The sequence below is a fragment of the Panulirus ornatus genome, chromosome 13, assembly GCF_036320965.1.
Source record: "Panulirus ornatus isolate Po-2019 chromosome 13, ASM3632096v1, whole genome shotgun sequence".
NCBI classification, from domain to species: domain Eukaryota; kingdom Metazoa; phylum Arthropoda; class Malacostraca; order Decapoda; family Palinuridae; genus Panulirus; species Panulirus ornatus.
Genome location: NC_092236.1, coordinates 29,783,070 through 29,794,321, shown reverse-complemented (window position 1 = coordinate 29,794,321; position 11,252 = coordinate 29,783,070).

Sequence of the window (11,252 nt, the reverse complement as noted above, 5' to 3'; positions counted from 1 at the left end):
TCTGAACATGTCAAGCAGAGGTTTTTCCTGCTCCCAGCTCACCGAGACTTCAACTTATCGATTGATGTGGCATGTAAAAGCCTTTGGCCAACCGCCCACCAAGATCTCAACGTGTCAGCCTCGGTGGCAAGTGATGGTGTCTGTCCATCCGCGCAGCTTATTGGATATTGCTCGGATGAGTTGCGTCCCTCCAGCGTCAGTACAGTAATCATCTCGCTCTGGTCTGACAGACAATGGGCGGACATTGATGAAATAGTTGTTAAAGGCCTACATTCTCTGTAGTTGGATTAGGATCCAGAATGCCATTACGTCAGTGGGTCGTTACTGTAAGATTATGCCTATAGACAGACGGATATTGGCTTCTGAGCTTGATGAGTTCTGAGATGGTGTACAGAATATATTGATAGAGGACAGGACATGAAGAGATTCGGATAAACAGTTAGTTCGGATTTACTTGTTTGGTTTCCATGAGGATGATAAGTGTCGCTGATGTGGGGAATTTAGGCGCATTAAAGGAGTATTTCATAGACGAATGGATCTTTAGTACTTCTTGGAGGTAATAGTTCTCCTCAGCCCCTTTGATACTTTGAAGCCAGGTATATATTGGAAAGTTGTGGATCATTTGTACCGTTGTTTGGCAATTCCTCAGCCTAGATCTTTGGGTACCTATTAGCTAGGTTTCAGATTGGAGTTGAGGCCTTCGTTATAGGGTCAGTTATCACTTCTAGTGTTACACAATTTGGCTGTTGTCAAGGGATCTATTTAGCTATCGGTCCAAACCGGAATCAAGAGAGTTGTTTGGTGCCAGGCGCCCTATGTGTAACTAATCAGGGATCCTCTCTGGGGTTAGGCGTCCTGCCTATATCTAAGAGATTCAGTCGAGTTTTAGGGATCCTGCCCAGTATCATGGGTCGAAGTTGAAGAAATAGGTTCAGCGCTCATGTGAGCTGTGTAAGATGATTGAGTTAGCTGTCAACAAGAAAGGTGTCGTGGTTCCAGGCTGGGGCTGAAAATGCAGGTTTGAGTCTGGTTTAAGACTGAAAACATGAGTCGAGAAGACTGCAAACAGGACCCTTCTGGCATAAGGAGTCCATTTGGTGTCTGAGGTCCAAATCTGAATCAGACAATAATCACTGAAGATGAGAATGAAACTCATGATGATGAAACAAGGCGTCGGCAAGGATTATCTTTATAAGTGAAATATAAAGGCATTGGAAGTGGATGTACAGTGATGCTTAAGGGAGAGACAGGAGGGTAAGGTTTATCAAAAAGGCTTGATGGAAATGACAGAAACGAAGGCGGGAGTCTGTTTATGTATGTGAGTCCCTCATCAATTTAAGAAGAGTTGGTTATGTCATGCTTAGTACAATAGCTTATATAATACATTATTAATGCATTATAAGGAAAAATACGAGTGTTCCTCGGAGCTAATAATGTACACTCCAAGCAACTAACAAACGGTAAGAACATCTTTACGGATCAGATTATCCAAGAGCAAGCAATTTCCAGCTGGTAGAATAGTGTAGCTGACGGCTTGCACTGGATATTTTCGGTGAGTGGGCCATTCCGTCACGTCAGAGTAAGGAAATATAATTGCGACTGTAAAACAATAGATAGCTTTACTGAAAATATAACATAGAAAAATGCACTGGAATGAATGAATGTTCTTTGTAGTTGGAAGATTGGATGTTAAGAATTATCTATTATTTTCATCGAGAAGATATTGAAAGCGTTTGAAAGAACTGATAGTGCAACAAATGTCGAGTGACTGATATTATGTATATGCATAGGTGGACATTGATCAAGGATAATGTAAGACTGGAAGTGATTTTGCATTAAGATGTTCAACTGATTAACAATATATAGCAATCACTGTGAATATGAGGAACATTAATATAAGATGGTAGTATATTAAGTTAATGAAAGCATTCAGCGTAGTGGTTGTATATCAGAAATCGCAAAGAAAATCATTGTGTAGATACATATCAATCAGTGATGATAACAGAAGATACGAGACCGACAGTTATCACAGCATTCTTTATTTCTTACGAAATTACTGTGAATATGAGGCGAATCTTACTTAAATTTGCTTCCAAACTTTCGGCATATAAGTTATTTACAATTAGACGCACGTCGATGATAAGCAAGGAAGCTGAGGAAATTTATCATGTAACTGTAGATAGATGTAAAGATCAACAATTTACCTATTGATGTCGAAATCGATGCTGGGAAGAGGAAAAGTCGACAAAGAAAATGGATAGATATACATTATGAACTCAAAGGAGATGGTTCTGGGCAGTGGAGGTAGGAGAAGGTGGTGAAGCTCACCTCACTGCGAACCATCTACTGCAGTCAATCACTGTCCTCGATGAGGTCGACAGTCTGAGTGAATCAGGACGTGATAAGCATTTTCAAGGAGAGAGGAACGAGATGGTGAAGGGAAGGGACAGTAATACGAGAGCTGGTGAAGGGAGGAGACGGAAGGATGTGGAGGTGAGGGAAGGGGTAGTGCAGGGAGAACTGATGAGGACTGAGCTGGTGACAGGAAAGAAATAACGGGGATGATAGGTCTGGGGTGAGATGGAAGTGAAAGTTTGAAAATAAAAGGAAGAATAAAGAAAAGAAGAAAAGTGAAGAGTTAACTGAGGAAGTAAGAAGAGATTAGAGAGAAGACGCCATCGTCAGGGAAGTGGATAAGGCAGTGTCAGTTGTGGCCGAAGAAAGGAAGGCAAAGCATATCATAAGATAAGATAAGATAAGATAAGATACTTTATTCGTCAAATTGTTATACAAAATGTAATACAAAATGAAACTCGTTTTGGCTTTAGAGCTCCTTAGTAGTTGTAAAAAAAAACATCAAAATATTAACAAGAAATATTGCATAGGTTATTTCATATGAAATGTTACTTTGCTATTGTGTACATGCGATATCAGCTTGTCACCATCCCTATCATGAACCATCACCTACAGTTATCATGAAACTTAAAGCTAGAAGTTATAGTGATGATAGATGTGAACTCAGAGAGAGTGAGGAATAGACAGAATATCAGGTGAACGCAGGAAGGGAGAGGAAGAAAGATGCCAGGTGAGACTACAAGTAAATATAAGAAACTGTCCCGTGAGATCATAGCAGGGAAGGAGAGATACTGTCACACTAGAGGAGGAAATGAGGAATTGCAACATGCTGCATATGAAATCAAAAAGAATAAAAGGTAGTTTAGGAACTGATCGTAGGGTCAGAGAAGGAAGTGATAGGTAGTTAAGAGTGACAAGTAAAAGGGGATAGAAATAATTCAGAAACTAGAAAATTTGTAAGTTAATGGTGAGAAAACACAAGCCACGTTGAGGTTTTAGAGTACTTAAGTGTAATTTTCTGTAGCTGCTTATAAGGTTTTCAAAACAAAGCATATTCAGCGCTTTGAATAAGCACTGTGCATCTATCCTACCCTTGAATGGGCCAAGAAAAAGAATCATATTGCTTCATTTGCATATTTTCACCCTTCTTAGCTATGGTGATAAGTTCACATAAAATAATATGCATTCCTATTCCATATTGACAAATTTATCGCCTTCTTTCAGCGAAGGATGCTTCCAGAAAAAAATCCTTTTCTTAAGTTGTTCATAATTTCAGGCTTCTTGCGCAAATTCTATTAGGAATAACATCCAGGATTGTCTTTAACATACTAAACCAAGCATGTATAACGTCTGGAGTAAACCATAGAAAGGTGTGTAGGGTTTTGATGTGGAGGTGGTGGGGTTGTGGTTTCAGTGCAAAACACATGATAGATTGAGACTAGGTGTGAATGAATGTGGTCTTTTTTTATCTATTCTCCTGGAACTACTTCGCTGAAGCAAAGAGTAGCGATGCTGTTTCCTGTGGAATAACGACTAGAATGGATGAAGGCAACCAAGTATGAATATGTATATGTGTAAATATATATATATATATATATATATATATATATATATATATATATATATATATATATATATATATATATATATATATATATATATATATATATATATATATATATATATATATATATATATATATAGAGGATGTGTGGATCAGGTGTTTTCATTGAAGAATGTATGTGAGAAATACTTAGAAAAGCAAATGGATTTGTATGTAGCATTTATGGATCTGGAGAAGGCATATGATAGAGTTGATAGAGATGCTCTGTGGAAGGTATTAAGAATATATGGTGTGGGAGGTAAGTTGTTAGAAGCAGTGAAAAGTTTTTATCGAGGATGTAAGGCATGTGTACGTGTAGGAAGAGAAGAAAGTGATTGGTTCTCATTGAATGTAGGTTTGCGGCAGGGGTGTGTGATGTCTCCATGGTTGTTTAATTTGTTTATGGATGGGGTTGTTAGGGAGGTGAATGCAAGAGTTTTGGAAAGAGGGGCAAGTATGAAGTCTGTTGGGGATGAGAGAGCTTGGGAAGTGAGTCAGTTGTTGTTCGCTGATGATACAGCGCTGGTGGCTGATTCATGTGAGAAACTGCAGAAGCTGGTGACTGACTTTGGTAAAGTGTGTGAAAGAAGAAAGTTAAAAGTAAATGTGAATAAGAGCAAGGTTATTAGGTACAGTAGGGTTGAGGGTCAAGTCAATTGGGAGGTAAGTTTGAATGTAGAAAAACTGGAGGAAGTAAAGTGTTTTAGATATCTGGGAGTGGATCTGGGAGCGGATGGAACCATGGAAGCGGAAGTGGATCATAGGGTGGGGGAGGGGGCGAAAATTCTGGGAGCCTTGAAGAATGTGTGGAAGTCGAGAACATTAGCTCGGAAAGCAAAAATGGGTATGTTTGAAGGAATAGTGGTTCCAACAATGTTGTATGGTTGCGAGGCGTGGGCTATGGATAGAGTTGTGCGCAGGAGGATGGATGTGCTGGAAATGAGATGTTTGAGGACGATGTGTGGTGTGGGGTGGTTTGATCGAGTAAGTAACGTAAGGGTAAGATAGATGTGTGGAAATAAAAAGAGCGTGGTTGAGAGAGCAGAAGAGGGTGTTTTGAAATGGTTTGGGCACATGGAGAGAATGAGTGAGGAAAGATTGACCAAGAGGATATATGTGTCGGAGGTGGAGGGAACGAGGAGAAGTGGGAGACCAAATTGGAGGTGGAAAGATGGAGTGAAAAAGATTTTGTGTGATCGGGGCCTGAACATGCAGGGGGGTGAAAGGAGGGCAAGGAATAGAGTGAATTGGATCGATGTGGTATACCGTGGTTGACGTGCTGTCAGTGGGTTGAATTAGGGCATGTGAAGCGTCTGGGGTAAACCACGGAAAGCTGTGTACGTATGTATATTTGCGTGTGTGGACGTATGTATATACATGTGTATGGGGGTGGGTTGGGCCATTTCTTTCGTCTGTTTCCTTGCGCTACCTCGCAAACGTGGGAGACAGCGACAAAGCAAAATATATATATATATATATATATCATACAAACCTCCAACAGCCAGGATCGAACCCTAGACCCCTGTGCAAGAGTCAGGCATGCTAACCGCTAGGCTATGGGACTGTATGATAGGAAACAACTATTCGAAATAATAAGTACTCGAATACCCTTCGTCTCACAATGGTGAGCAATGGGGTCTATACTGGTTGTTTCTGAACAGACGCACATAGCCAGCTGATAGCGTTTTACCGAACCTAACTGTACAACGCGGAGGTATATGAATACGAATAAAGTGCATATGAACGCGCACTTTCATATACCTCCGCGTTGTACAGTTAGGTTCGGTAAAACGCTTCAAAAGCTCTCTCATCCACAAATGACTGCTTACTAGCAGTCCCATCCATAAACAAATTAAACAACCATAGAGACATCACACACCCCTGCCGTACAACTACATTCACTGAGAACCAATCACTTTCCTCTCTTCCTACACGTACACATGCCTTACATCCTCGATAAAAACTTTTCACTGCTTCTAACAACTTGCCTCCCACACTATATATTCTTAAAACCTTCCAAAGAGCATCTCTATCAACTCTATCATATGCCTTCTCCAGATCCATAAATGCTACATACAAATCCATTTGCTTTTCTAAGTATTTCTCAAATATATTTTTCAAAGCAAACACCTGATCCACACATCCTATACCGCTTCTGAAACCACACTGCTCTTCCCCAATCTGATGCTTTGTACATGCCTTCACCCTCTCAATCAATACCCTCCCATATAATTTACCAGGAATACTCAACAAGCTTATACCTCTGTAACTTGAGCATTCACTCTCATCCCCTTTTCCTTTGTACAATGGCACCATGCAAGCATTCCGCCAATCCTCAGGCACCTCACCAGGAATCATACATACATTAAATAACCTTACCAACAAGTCAAAATACAGTCACCCCTTTTTTTAATAAATTCCACTGCAATACCGTCCAAACCTGCTACCTTGCCGGCTTTCATCTTCCGTAAAGCTTTTACTACCTCTTCTCTGTTTACCAATTCATTTTCCTTAACCCTCTCACTTTCCATACCACCTCGACCAAAATACCCTATATCTGCCACTCTATCATCAAACACATTCAACATAAGTTCAAAATACTCACTCCAATTCCTTCTCACATCACCACTACTTGTTATCACCTCCCCATTAGCCCCCTTCACTAAAGTTCCCATTTCATCCCTTGTCTTACGCACTTTATTTACCTCCTTCCAAAACATCTTTTTATTCTCTCAAAAATTTAATGATACTCTCTCACCCCAACTATCAATTGCCCTCTTTTTCACCTCTAGCACCTTTCTCTTGACCTCCTGCCTCTTTTTTTTATACATCTCCCGCTCATTTGCATTTTTTCCTGCAAAAATCGTCCAAATGCCTCTCTCTTCTCTTTCACTAATAATCTTACTTCTTCATCCCACCACTCACTACCCTTTCTAATCAACCCACCTCCCACGCTTCTCATGCCACAAGCATCTTTTGCGCAATCCATCACTGCTTTCCTAAATATATCCCATTCCTCCCCCACTCCCCTTACCTCCTTTGTTCTCACCTTTTTCCATTCTGTACTAAGTCTCTCCTGTAACTTCCTCACACAAGTCTCTTTCCCAAGCTCACTTACTCTCACCACTCTCTTCACCCCAAGATTCTCTCTTTTTTCTGAAAACCCCTACAAATCTTCACCTTCGCCTCCACAAGATGATGATCAGACATCCCTCCAGTTGCACCTCTCAGCACATTAGCATCCAAAAGTCTCTCTTTCCCGCACCTATCAATTAACACGTAATCCAATAACGCTCTCTGGCCATCTCTCCTACTTATATACGTATACTTATGTATATCTCGCTTTTTAAACCTGGTATTCCCAATCTCCAGTCCTTTTTCAGCACATAAATCTACAAACTCTTCACCGTTTCCATTTACAACACTGAACACCCCATGTATACCAATTATTCCCTCAACTGCCGCATTACTCACCTTTGCATTCAAATCACCCATCACTCTAACCTTGTCTTGTGCATCAAAACCACTAACACACTCATTTAGCTGCTCCCAAAACACTTGCCTCTCATGATCTTTCTTCTCATGCCCAGGTGCATATGCACCAATAATCACCCAACCTCTCCATCAAGTTTCAGTTTTGCCCATATCAATCTAGAGTTTTACTTTCTTACACTCTATCACGTACTACCACAACTCCTGTTTCAGGAGTAGTGCTACTCCTTCCCTTGCTCTTATCCTCTCACTAACCCCTGACTTTTCTCCCAAGACATTCCCAAACCACTCTTCTCCCTTTACCCTTTAGCTTCGTTTCACTCAGAGCCAAAACATCCAGGTTCCTTTCCTCAAACATACTATCTATCTATCCTTTTCTCATCTTAGTTACATCCATACACATACAGATATATACATATATACACATGTATATAATTCATACTGTCTGTCTTTATTGATTCCCATCGCCAGCCCGGCACTCATGAAATAACAACCCCCTCCCCCCTCATATGCGCGAAGCAGCGCTAGGAAAAGACAACAAAGGCCACATTCGTTCACAATTAGTCTCTAGCTGTCATGTAATAATGCACCGAAACCACAGCTCACTTTCCACATCCAGGCCCTACAGAACTTTCCAGGGTTTAACCAAGACGCTTCGCACGCCTCGTTCAGTCCATTGACAGCACGTCAACTCCGTCATACCATATCATTCCAATTCACTTTATTCCTTCCACGCCTTTCACTCTCTTGCTTATTCAGGCCCCGATCACTCAAAAACTTTTTTTTACTCCATCTTGCCACCTCTAATTTGGTCTCCCACCTCTCATTCCTTCCACCTCTGACAAATATATCCTCTTGGTCAGTCTTTATTCACTCATTCTCTCAATGTGACCAAACCATTCACAACACCCTCTTCTGCTCTCTCAACCACAGTCTTTTCATTAAACACACATGTCTCTTATCATATCATTACTTACACGATCAAACCACCTCACACTACATATTGTCCTCAAACATCACATTTCCAGCACATCCACCCACTTCTGCACAACTCTATCTATAGCCCACGCCTCTGAACAATATAACATTGGTGGAACCACTATTCCTTCAAAAATTCCAATTTTTGCTTTCCGATATAATGTTTTAGACCTCCAAACATTCTTCAACGCTGCCAAATCTTTAACCCCCTCCCCCACCCTATGGTTCACTTTCGCTTCCATGGTTCCATCCGCTGCCAAATCCATTCCCAGATATCTAAAACACTTCACCTCCTCCAGTTTTTCTCCTTTCAAACTTACCTCCCAGTAAACTTTTCCCTCAACCCTATGCACCTAATAACATTGCTCATATTCACATTTACTCTAAGCTTTTTTCTTTCACACACTCTACTAAACTCAGTCACTAGCTTCTGCAGTTTCTCACACGAATCAGCCACCAGGGCAATATCATCAGCGAACAACAACTGACTCAATACCCAAGCACTCTCATCCACAAGACTACATACTTGCCCCTCTTTCCAAAACTCTTGCATTCTACTCCCTTAGAACCCCAAACATAAACAAATTAAACAAGAAAGGAGACATCACACACCCCTGCCGCAAACATACATTCACGGAGAACCAATCACTTTCCTCTCTTCCTAAGCGGACTCATGCCTTGCATCCTTCACAAAAACTTTTCACTTCATCTAACAACTTGCCTTCTACACCATATATTCTTAATACCTTCCACAGAGCATCTCTATCAACTCTATCATATGACTTCTCCAGATCCATAAATGCTACATGCAAATCCATTTGCTTTTCGAAGTATTTCTCACATACATTCTTCAAAGCAAACATCTGATCTTCACATATGCTGAACCACATATGCCGTCACCCTCTCAATCAATACTCTCACATATAATTTCCCAGGAATAATCAACAAACTTATACCTCCGTAAGTTGAGCACTCACTTTTATCCCCTTTGCCTTTGTACAATGGCACTATGCAAGCATTCCCCAAATCCTCAGGCACATTACCTTGCGTCATATATATATCTAATGACCTTATTAACCATTCACTAATACAGTCACCCCCTTTTTTAATAAATTCCACTGCAATACCATCCAATCCCGCTGCCATGCCGGCTTTCATCTTCTGCAAAGCTTTTACTACCTCTTCACTGTTTACCAAATCATTTTCCCTAACCCTCTCACTTTGCACACCATCTAGACCAAAACACCCTATATCTACCACTCTATCATCAAACACATTCAACAAACCTTCAAAATACTCACTCCATCTCCTTATCACATCACCACTATTTGTTATCACCTCCCCATTAGCCCCCTTCACTGAACTTCCCATTTGTTCCCTAGTCCTAAGCACTTTATTCACCTCCTTCCAAAACATCTTTTCATCCTCCCTAAAATCTAATGATACTCTCTTTCCCCAACTCTCATTTGCCATCTTTTTCACCTCTTACACCTTTCCCTTGATCTCCTGCCTCTTTCCTTTATACATCTCCCACTCATTTGCATTATTTTCCTGCAAAAATCGTCCAGATGCCTCGCTCTTCTCTTTCACTAATGATTTTACTTCTTCACCCCACCACTCACTACCCTTTCTAATCTTCCAAACTCCCACGCTTCTCATGCCACATGGATCTTTGTGCAAGAATTCACTGCTTCCCTAAATACATCCCATTCCTCTCACACTCCCCTAACGTCCTTTGATCTCACGTTTTTCCATTTTGTACTCAGTCTCTCCTGGTACTTCCTCATACAATCTCCTTCCTAAGCTCACTTACTCTCACCAGTATCTTCACCCCAAAATTCTCTCTTCATTTCTGAAAACCTCGACAAATCTTCACCTTCGTCTCCACAAGATAATGATCAGACATCCATCCAGTTGCACCTCTTAGCACATTAGCATCCAAAAGTCTCTCTTTCGTGCGCCAATCAATTGATACGTAATCCAATAACGGTCTCTGGCCACCTCCCCTACTTACATACGTATACTTATATATATCTTTCTTTTTAAAGCAGGTATTCCCAATCTCCAGTCCTTCTTCAGCACATAAATCTACAAGCTCTTCACCATTTCCATTTACAACACTGAACACCCCATGCACACCAATTATTCCGTCAACTGCCACATTACTCAACTTTGCATTCAAATCACCCATCACAATAACACGGTGTCTTGCATCAAAACTACTAATACCCTCATTTGCTCACAGAACACTTGCCTCTCATGATCTATCTTCTCATGCCCAGGTGCATATGCTCCAATAATCACCCATCTGTCTTCATCTACTTTCAATTTTACCAATATCAATCTAGAGTTTACTTTCATACACTCTATCACATACTCCCACCACTCCTGTTTCAGAAGTAGTGCTACGCTTTCCCTTGCTGTTGTCCTCTCACTAGCCCCTGAATTTATTCCCAAGACATTCCCAAACCACTCTTCCCCTTTACACTTGAGCTTCGTTTCACTTAGAGCCAGAACATCCAGGTTCCTTTCCTTAAACAAGCTACCTGTCATTCAGTTTCTCTCATCTTGGTCATATCGACAAACATTTAGACACTCTACTGTGATCCTTCGAAGAGGATGAGCACTCTGCGCCTGACACCTTCTTTTGTTTCCCCTTTTAGAAAGTTAAAATAAAAGGAAGGGAGGGTTTCCAGCCCCCCGCTCCCTTCCCCTTTCGCCGCCTTTCACGACACATGAGGAATACGTTGGAAGTATTCTTTCTCCCATATTCCCAGGTATATACATATATATATATTTTTTTTTTTTTTTTTTTTTTTTTTTT